Source organism: Pinus tabuliformis, chromosome 9, assembly GCF_031772625.1.
Source record: "Pinus tabuliformis cultivar Carrire ecotype Pingquan chromosome 9, CPIR1, whole genome shotgun sequence".
Lineage (NCBI taxonomy): Eukaryota > Viridiplantae > Streptophyta > Pinopsida > Pinales > Pinaceae > Pinus > Pinus tabuliformis.
Genome location: NC_142307.1, coordinates 1056032140 through 1056041057, shown reverse-complemented (window position 1 = coordinate 1056041057; position 8918 = coordinate 1056032140). Strand labels below are relative to the sequence as shown.

At 46.5% G+C, this 8918-nt stretch overlaps 3 pseudogenes; all 3 read right to left on the bottom strand.

Moving 5' to 3' along the window:
- Positions 1 to 800: 800 nt before the first annotated feature.
- Positions 801 to 2351, bottom strand: LOC149152323 (25S ribosomal RNA; annotated as a pseudogene).
- A 270-nt stretch (positions 2352 to 2621) lies between these two features.
- On the bottom strand, positions 2622 to 2775 carry LOC149152322 (5.8S ribosomal RNA; annotated as a pseudogene).
- Positions 2776 to 5494: 2719 nt separating this feature from the next.
- LOC149152321 (18S ribosomal RNA) lies at positions 5495 to 7252 on the bottom strand (annotated as a pseudogene).
- Between the last annotated feature and the right edge of the window lie 1666 nt (positions 7253 to 8918).

Sequence of the window (8918 nt, the reverse complement as noted above, 5' to 3'; positions counted from 1 at the left end):
TAATCAGGATAATCTCTGTGAATAAGTGTTATATTATTCAAATTTCTAAACTGCCCCAACCAAACTCCCCACTTGACAATGTCTTCCGCCTAGATCGACCCGCCGAAACATGCCTTAAGGCCAAAAACAGGGACAATGCCCTGTCTCTGACCCAATAAATAAGTAAAATAATGTTAAAAGTAGTGGTATTTCACCTGTGCTGAAAACGGCTCCCACTTATTCTACACCTCTCAAGTCATTTCAAAAATTCGGACTAGAGTCAAGCTCAATAGGGTCTTCTTTCCCTACTGATTCTACCAAGCTCGTTCCCTTGGTTGTGGTTTCTCTAGATAGTAGATAGGGACAGTGGGAATCTTGTTAATCCATTCATGCATGTCATTAATTAGATGATGAGGCATTTGGCTACCTTAAGAGAGTCATAGTTACTCCCACCATTTAGCCATGCTTGGTTGAATTTCTTCACTTTGCAATTCAGAGCATTGGGCAGAAATCACATTGCGTCAACATCCTCAGGGACCATCACAATGCTTTGTTTTAATTAAACAGTTGAATTCCCCTTGTCCATACCAGTTCTGAGTCAACTGTTCGACACCTAGGGAAAAACCCCCGGTAGGGGGAATTCTACGCCCATAGCCCAATCAGCAAGCGACTGCCCACACTCGCCATGAGAGCATCTCGGGAAAACTGCCGACAACCCACGAGTTGAGGGCGCAGATCCCTAGGCCCAGTCCTCAGAGCCAATACTTTTCCTGAAGTTACAAATTTTTTTTGCCGACTTCCCTCACCTACATTGTTCTATTGACCAGAGGTTGTTCACCTTGGAGACTTGATGCGGTTATGAGTATGACTGGGCATGAATAGTACTTGGTCCTCCAGATTTTCAAGGGCCGTTGAAGGCGCACTGGACACCATAAGGTGTGTGGTTCTCTTCCAGCTACTGGACCCTATCTCTGGGTGAACCGATTCCAGGGTGGGAAAGCTGTTAAAAGGAAAAGACAACTCTTCTCGAGGCCCCCGACAACGTCCCCGGATTTCCTAATGTTGCTGCCCACCGCCATGTTCCAGTTCAGGAATATTAACCCGATTCCCTTTCGATGCTTATGCAGAGTGCACCCCTTGATACAAGGCTTCCCTATCTCTTAGGATTGACTAACCCATGTCCAAGTGTTGTTCACATGGAAAATTTCCCCTCTTTAGTCTTCAAATTTCTCATTTGAATATTTGCTACTACCACCAAGATCTGCACCGGGGGTCAATCCACCCAAGCTCACGCCCGAGGTTTCTCAACGACCCTTGTGTATAGGTTCAGTGCCATCCATTTTTAGGGCTAGTTGATTCAGCAGGTGAGTTGTTACACACTCCATGCAGATTTCGACTTCGATGACCACTGTCCTGCTGTCTTAATCAACCAACACCCTTTGCGGGATCTAGGATAGCACGCAGTTCGGCACCGTAACGCGACTTTTGGTTCATCCTGCATCGCCAGTTATGCTTACCAAAAGTGGCCCACTTGGAGCTCTTGATTCCATGGCGTAGCCCAATGGAGCAGTTGCTCCCTCTTACCTATTTAAAGTTTGATAATAGTTCAAGGGCGTTACACCACTGGTGTTCCTAATCATTTTCTTTACCCGATAAAACTCGCTCGTCAGCTTCCTTGTGCCTCACAGGTCTTCAAACCCACCAACTCGAACACATGTTAGACTCCTTGGTCCATGTTTCAATACAGGTTGAATGGAAAGCCCGCCAACCAACACCACAAGCACGTAGGTGCACATGGTCTGCCACAAGGGTGCATGCTTTGTTCCTCAACAACTACAACAGCAAACTGACAGGCAGTAATCCACCCACACTTGTGACGATGCAATATCCCGTGTTGGTTTTCACCTCAAGTCGAGCGGCGGACTAGCCTAAGCCATTCCACATCCGACCGATGCACATCAACAGCCTCCATCCGCTTCCCTCCCAGCAATTTCAAGAACTCTTTAACTCTCTTTTCAAAACCCTTTTCATCTTTTCCTCGTGGTACTTGTTTGCTATTGGTCTCTCACCCGTATTTAGCCTTGGATAGAATTTATCACCGAATTAGGGTTGTATTCCCAAACAACCCAACTTGCTGACAATGCATCGTGATGTAATAGGGTCCTGACCCGATGAGGTTGTCACCCTCTCAGGTGACCCCTTCCAAGGGACTTGGCCCAGGTCTGCCGCTGAGGACGCTTCTAAAAACTACAATTTAGGCGACGCTGCCGCCCGATTTTCATGCTAGGCTCTTCCCGGTTCACTCACCGCTACTAGGGGAATCCTTGTAAGTTTATTTTCCTCCCCTTAATTATATGCTTAAACTCAATGGGTGTTCTCGCCTAAGCTGAGGTCACAAAGTTGGAGCTAAATCCGCCCTACCCGATGGGAGGATAAGAGAGAGCAAAGCAAGTTTGAGCGATGCCACACAAAGCCTGCATCAGCTAACACCGATTGCCCATCCAAGGGGACAAGATCACCGCTCGTCGATGCATGCCATGAAACATCACTCGAGGTATTTCAGCCAACCGCACCACATTGGTCATGGACAACCATCTCCATTGCTCCCTAACATACTGTAGGGAGCATGTTTGAATGATATGTGATGCCCAGACAGATGTTCCCTAGGTTGAGGTCTCGAGCGTAGATTATGTTCAAAAATTCGATGATTCATGCGATTCAACAATTCACACTAAGTATTGCATTTCTCTACGTTCTTCATCGTAACAAGAGTCGAGATATCCATTGTCGAGATTCGTTTCCACGTATTATTAAAAAATCCACCACAACACTTAATAGGGGCACCCCCCACAACAAATGTAAGGCTAAGGGCCAAAAGGAGGAAAGGAAGAAAAATGCATGAAAGAAAGAGAAACAAAGGTGTCTACCCCCCTCACAGGAGGAGGCTCAAACACAAAACAATCTCCTTGAGCTCCACGCCCTTGCAAAAAGGGGAGAAATGCATGGAACAACAATTGAGAAGGACTAGGGTGGCCACCCCGGGAGCTCGCACTACTTTTAATCCTTCTCGAACACCAGTCCACAATAATTCCCCCTTTTCTCTGTAAAGCTAGGGACCAAAAGGAAGAAGGGAAGAAAACAAGGTTAAATAAATAGAGATCAAACATGGCTACCAGCTCACAAGGGGAGGCTCAAACAAAGAACATGCCTCCCAAGCCCCATGCCTTCGCAAAAGAGGGGGAATTGATGGGGACGATGATCGAGAAGGACTAGGGTGGCCACCCTAGGAGCTCGCACTGTGTTTCATCCTTCCCGAAAACCAATCCACAAAAATCCCAGCTTTTCTTCGTAAAGCTAGGGGCCAAAAGGAAGAAGGGAAGAAAACAAACTTAAAGAAAGAGATATCAACCATGGCTACCGGCTCACAAGGGGAGGCTTCAAACAAAGAACAAGCTTCCCCAACCCCATGCCTTCACAAAAAGGGGGGAACTGCAGGGGACGATGATTGAGAAGGACTAGGGTGGCCACTGTGGGAACTCGCACTGCTTTTTGTCCTTCCCGAACACCAATCCACAACAATCCCACCTTTTCCCCGTAAAGCTAGGGGCCAAAAGGAACAAGGGAATAAAACAAGATGAAAGAAAGAGAGCTATCAAACATGTCTACCGACTCACAAGGGGAGGCTCAAACAGATAACAAGCTTCCCCAACCCCGTTCCTTCGCAAAAAGGGGGGAACTACAGGGGATGACGACCGAGAAGAAATAGGGTGGCCACCCCCGAAACTCGCACTGCTTTTCGTCCTGCTTGAACACCAATCCATAGTAATCCCACCTTTTCTCCATAAAGCTAGGGACCAAAATTAAGAAGGGAAGAAAACAACATGAAATCAAGAGACATCAAACGTGGCTACTGGCTCGCAAGTGGAGGCTCAAACAAAGAACAAGCTTCCCAAACCTTGTGCCTTTGAGAAAAGGGGGAACTGCAAGGGAGGGTGATTGAGAAGGACTAGAGTGGCTACCTTGGGAACTCGCACTGCTTTTCGTCCTTCCAGAACACCAATCCACAACAATCCCACCTCTTCTCCATAAAGCTATTGGCAAAAGGAAGAAGGGAAGAAAACAACACCGAATAAACAAAGATCCCAAGAAAAGAGAGAAGCTCAACAGCACGTCAAGTAGACGTTTGCTAACCAAAAAGAAATCAAACAAGGCACCCAATCAAAAAGCATCCCACCTCTTCACACCCTCCCACATACATTACAGCTCAACACCCTTTCTAGCTTTACAACATAACAAACAACAATTAAACAACCAAGAAAATAAATCACAACCTAAACTTGACCACTAGAAAAGACAAAGGCCACAATGAGACCAGTGTCTGGAGCACGTTACTGAGAGGTAAACAACCCCCCAACCCGGAACAAGGCTTCAAAAGACAAATAGACTACTAATAACAAACCCACCCTGCTATTGTAGCCCTTTGTGTACAAAACACCCAACAACCTTTCCAGCGAGAAAGTCAACGGGGGTCAAGAATCAAACTCCAAAGAGGAGTTTTCATGTCCAACACTCACTTTTGGAGAAATCCATGGGCCACAAATTCATCGATGGTGCAAGGCCACTAAAGAGAGGGACATCCGCAAAGCACACACCACGAAACAAAGAAATGACCAAGTCCCACAAAAAACCCACAATCCAAAGGGAGGAACAAAGGCAAAAACCACTACTTCTTTTCCCTTAGAAGGGGAGTGGCTCATGAGAGGACGAGGAATTCCCTTGACGGTAAAGGCACGAGATAAGATTGGCACCCTCATGCCCATCAGCGGGGAAAATTTCGATCTCGATGGAGCTCAGAATGAGGGAGGGGTTTTCCATTACCCGGACACCCAACCCTTCCGCAAGGGCATGTCGAGGAATAGTCAGGAGGAATAGGGTGGCCAGCCCAACGGGTTAAACCACTCTTCATCCATCCCATACTGACCCCACCACGACGATTTCCCCTCATGGAAGGTTTGAGCTACTAGGCACATGCGCAACCACTCTCTTAACCCAACCACCAACAAGAAAACCTCACCTAAGAAACACATCAACCACTACCATGTTTTCGAGAGAACCAACTATTGAAGCACACACCCTTGGCCCATGCCTTCCAATGAAAAAAGGACTGAGCACCACTGCTACAAATGAGTTTAAGTTTATCCAACGTATTTCCCAAGCACCTCAACTATAGCAACCATGCCCAGCCAAACAGATCATTGGAAGGGCTCCCAAAAAATAATCTTCCAAACTCCTTACAGAAACACATTGGGAGAAAGAAAAACAAAGGATGGGTGGGACAAGCACAAGCACATGGCTTGTAGGCACACACAAAAAAAAAAACAAGAGTTACCACAAGAAAAGCAACCAACAATGTTCCCACCAAACAAAAAACCCACTCCCCTAGAGACACACCACACAGTCCCACATTGCAATCGAAACCCAACCAACCCGAACCAAAAAATAAAACCCTTGCTATTAATGATCCTAATGTAGGTTCACCTACAGTAACCTTGTTACAACTTCTCCTTCCTCTAAATGATAAGGTTCAATGAACTTCTCACGACATCGACAGCGGCAAACCACCATCATTGACGCAATCTAAACACTTCATCGAATCATTCAATCAATAGGAGCGACAAGCTATGTGTACAAAGGGTAGGGACGTATTCAACACAAGTTGATGACACGCACTTACTAGGAATTCCTCTTTGAAGACCAATAATTGCAATGGTCTATCCCCATCACGATGCAATTTGAGAAGATTTCCCGATCCTCTCGAACCAGGAAGAAAAACTCGTTGGCTGCATCAGTGTAGCACGCGTGCAACCCAGAACATCTAAGGGCATCACAGACCTATTATTGCCTCAAACTTCCATGGCCTAAATGGCCATAGTCCTTCTAAGAAGCTGGTCGCAAAGGGGAACCTCCACGTAGCTAGTTATCAGGCTGAGGTCTCCTTCGTTATCGGAATTAACCAAACAAATCACTCCACCAACTAAGAATGGCCATGCACCACCACCCGTAGAATCAAGAAAGATCTCTCAATCTGTCATTCCTTACTATGTCTGGACTTGGTAAGTTTCTACGTGTTGAGTCAAATTAAACCGTAGGCTCCACTCTTGGTGGTGCCCTTCCATCAATTCCTTTAAGTTTCAGCCTTGAGACCATACTCCCCCCAGAACCCAAACACTATGATTTCTCAGAAGGTACTAGCAGAGTCCTTAGAGAAACATCCGTCGATCCCTGGTCGGCATCGTTTATGGTTGAGACTAGGATGGTATCCAATTGTCTTTGCAGTGGTCCATCTTTCATAAATCTAAGAATTTCACCTCTCACAATGAAATACAAATGCCCCCGATAGTCCCTATTAATCATTACTGCGGTCCTGAAGGCCAACACAATAGGACCAGACTCCTATCATGTTATTCCATGCTAATGTTTTCAGAGCATAAGATTTCTTTGAGCACTTTAATTTTTTCAAGGTAACAATGTCAGAGCTGCTACCCAGCCAATTAAGGCTAGGAGCATGCCGCCGAAAAAAGGGATGGAAGGGCAGGTGCACACTCAGTAGGTGGACCGACATTTATGACCCAAGATCCAACTACGAGCTTTTTAACTGCAACAACTTAAATATACGCTATTGGAGCTGGAATTATTGTGGATATTGACACCACACTTGCTCTCCAATGGATCTTCGTTAAGGGATTTAGAATTTACTCATTCCAATTACCAGACTTGATGAGCCCAGTATTGTTATTTATTTTCACTACCTCCCCATGTTAGGATTGGGTAATTTACGTGCCTACTGCCTTCCTTGGATGTGGTAGCCGTTCCTTAGGCTACCTCTCTTGAATCGAACCCTAATTCTCTGTCACCCATCACAACCATGGTAGGACTCTATCCTACCATCGAAAGTTGATAGGGCAGAAATTTGAATGAAGCATCCCCAGCACAAGGGCTATGCAATCCGTCGAGTTATCATGATTCACCGGAGAAGCGGGCAAGCCTGCACCGACCTTCTATCTAAAAAATGCATCCCTTCCAAAGAGTCAGGACTTGGTGCACGTATTAGCTCTAGAATTACTATGGTTATCCAAGTAGTATGGTACCATCAAAAAAACTATAATTGATTTAATGAGCCATCCCCAGTTTCACAGTCTGAATTAGTTCATATAGACATGCATGGCTTAATCTTTGAGACAAGTATATGACTATTGGTCGGATCAACCAGGTAGCACCCTCCCACTTCAAAGGGAATTCTGAGCACTCTCTTAGCAAGAGCCAACCTAAACACCCATCAAGTCAAAGAGATGTCAAAATATCATATAAAACTTTTATGCTTTGCACCTCTTGCATCCCAAGAAGGAAGCACACGCAACATGCCAAGGACATGGTGAACAAATGGGTAGACCTGCAGAGCCACAACGCACCAAGACCACTCAGGTGTTTGCAACCATGCCCCAACCAACAAGAAAATGAGAGATCACTCACCACGCCTTGCATCGAGGCCACCTAGGAGTCCACCCAGACTATAGCAACGGTGGACCTCGATCTCTCGATCGCTTGTGGAAGCCTCGATGCAAAGGAAATAAATGGAGAATGACTAACCACGCAACCTATATATTATAAATGAGCCCCAACCCTCCCCGCCCCGCACCGAGGCCACCTAGGAATCCACCCGGACAGCAGCAATGATGGACCTTAATCTCTCGATCACCTACAATAGCCTCAATGAATAAAAAAGGGGCGACCAATTGCAAATCCTATCATAGAGATGCCATACAAACCTCCCCGCCCCACACCGATGCCACCTAGGAGTCCACCTGGGCAACAACAATAGTGGACCTTGATTGGATGATCGCCTGTGGTAGCCTCGACACAAAGGCAAGGGAAGGAAATAATACAAGACAAACCGAGCCCATAACCTCCCTTAGAAATTCCCCCCAGCCCTCCCCTCCCCACACAGAGGCCACCTAAGAGTCCACCCGGACAGCAACAAAAATGGACCTCAATTGCATGATTACCTCTGGCAACCTCAATGCAAAGGAAACAGAAGGAAATAAAACAAAACCAATCAAGCCCACACCCTCTCTTATAAATGCCCCCCAACCCTCCCCGTTGTGCACAAAGGCCACCTAGGAGTCCACCCAGACAACACCAATAGTGGACCTCGATCAGTTGACCGCCTACGGCAACCACGATGCGAATGCAAAGGAAGGAAATAAATGCAAATCAAGAGGCTTGCTACACAATACAAGAACATATATAAACAGGAGGAGGGATCGGGCAGCTCCGCACCCCACGCACCATACATACAAGAAACCTAGGAGATTTCCCACAATTTTACCAACTAGACAATGAATAATTTTCCCCTACGGCCACCTCCATGCAAAGGAGGGAGGTGAAAGCATTCCACCTCAAAATCCTTCTTCCGGATAGCCCCCACCATTGACATAGCAAGCCTCCTCCCCATTGGACCACGAGCACATACACAATTGAAACAACAAATGCTCCCCAACCCTCCCCTCCTTGCACAGAGGCCACCTAGGAGTCCACCCAGACAACAACAATGATGGACCTCGATTGCATGATCACTTGCGGCAACCTCAACGCAAAGGAAATGGAAGGAAATAAAACAAGACCAACCAAGCCCACAACCTCTCTTAGAAGTTCCCCCCGACCCTCCCCGCCACGCACCAAGGCCACCTAGGAGTCCACCCAAACAGCAGCAATGGTGGACCTCGATAACTTGATCACCTGTTGCAACCATGATGTGAAGGTAAAGGAAGGAAATAAATGCAAATCAAGAGGCTCTCTACACAATACAAGAACATATCCAAACAGGAGGAGGGATCGGGCAGCTCTGCACCCCACGCACCCTATGTACAAGCAACCTAGAA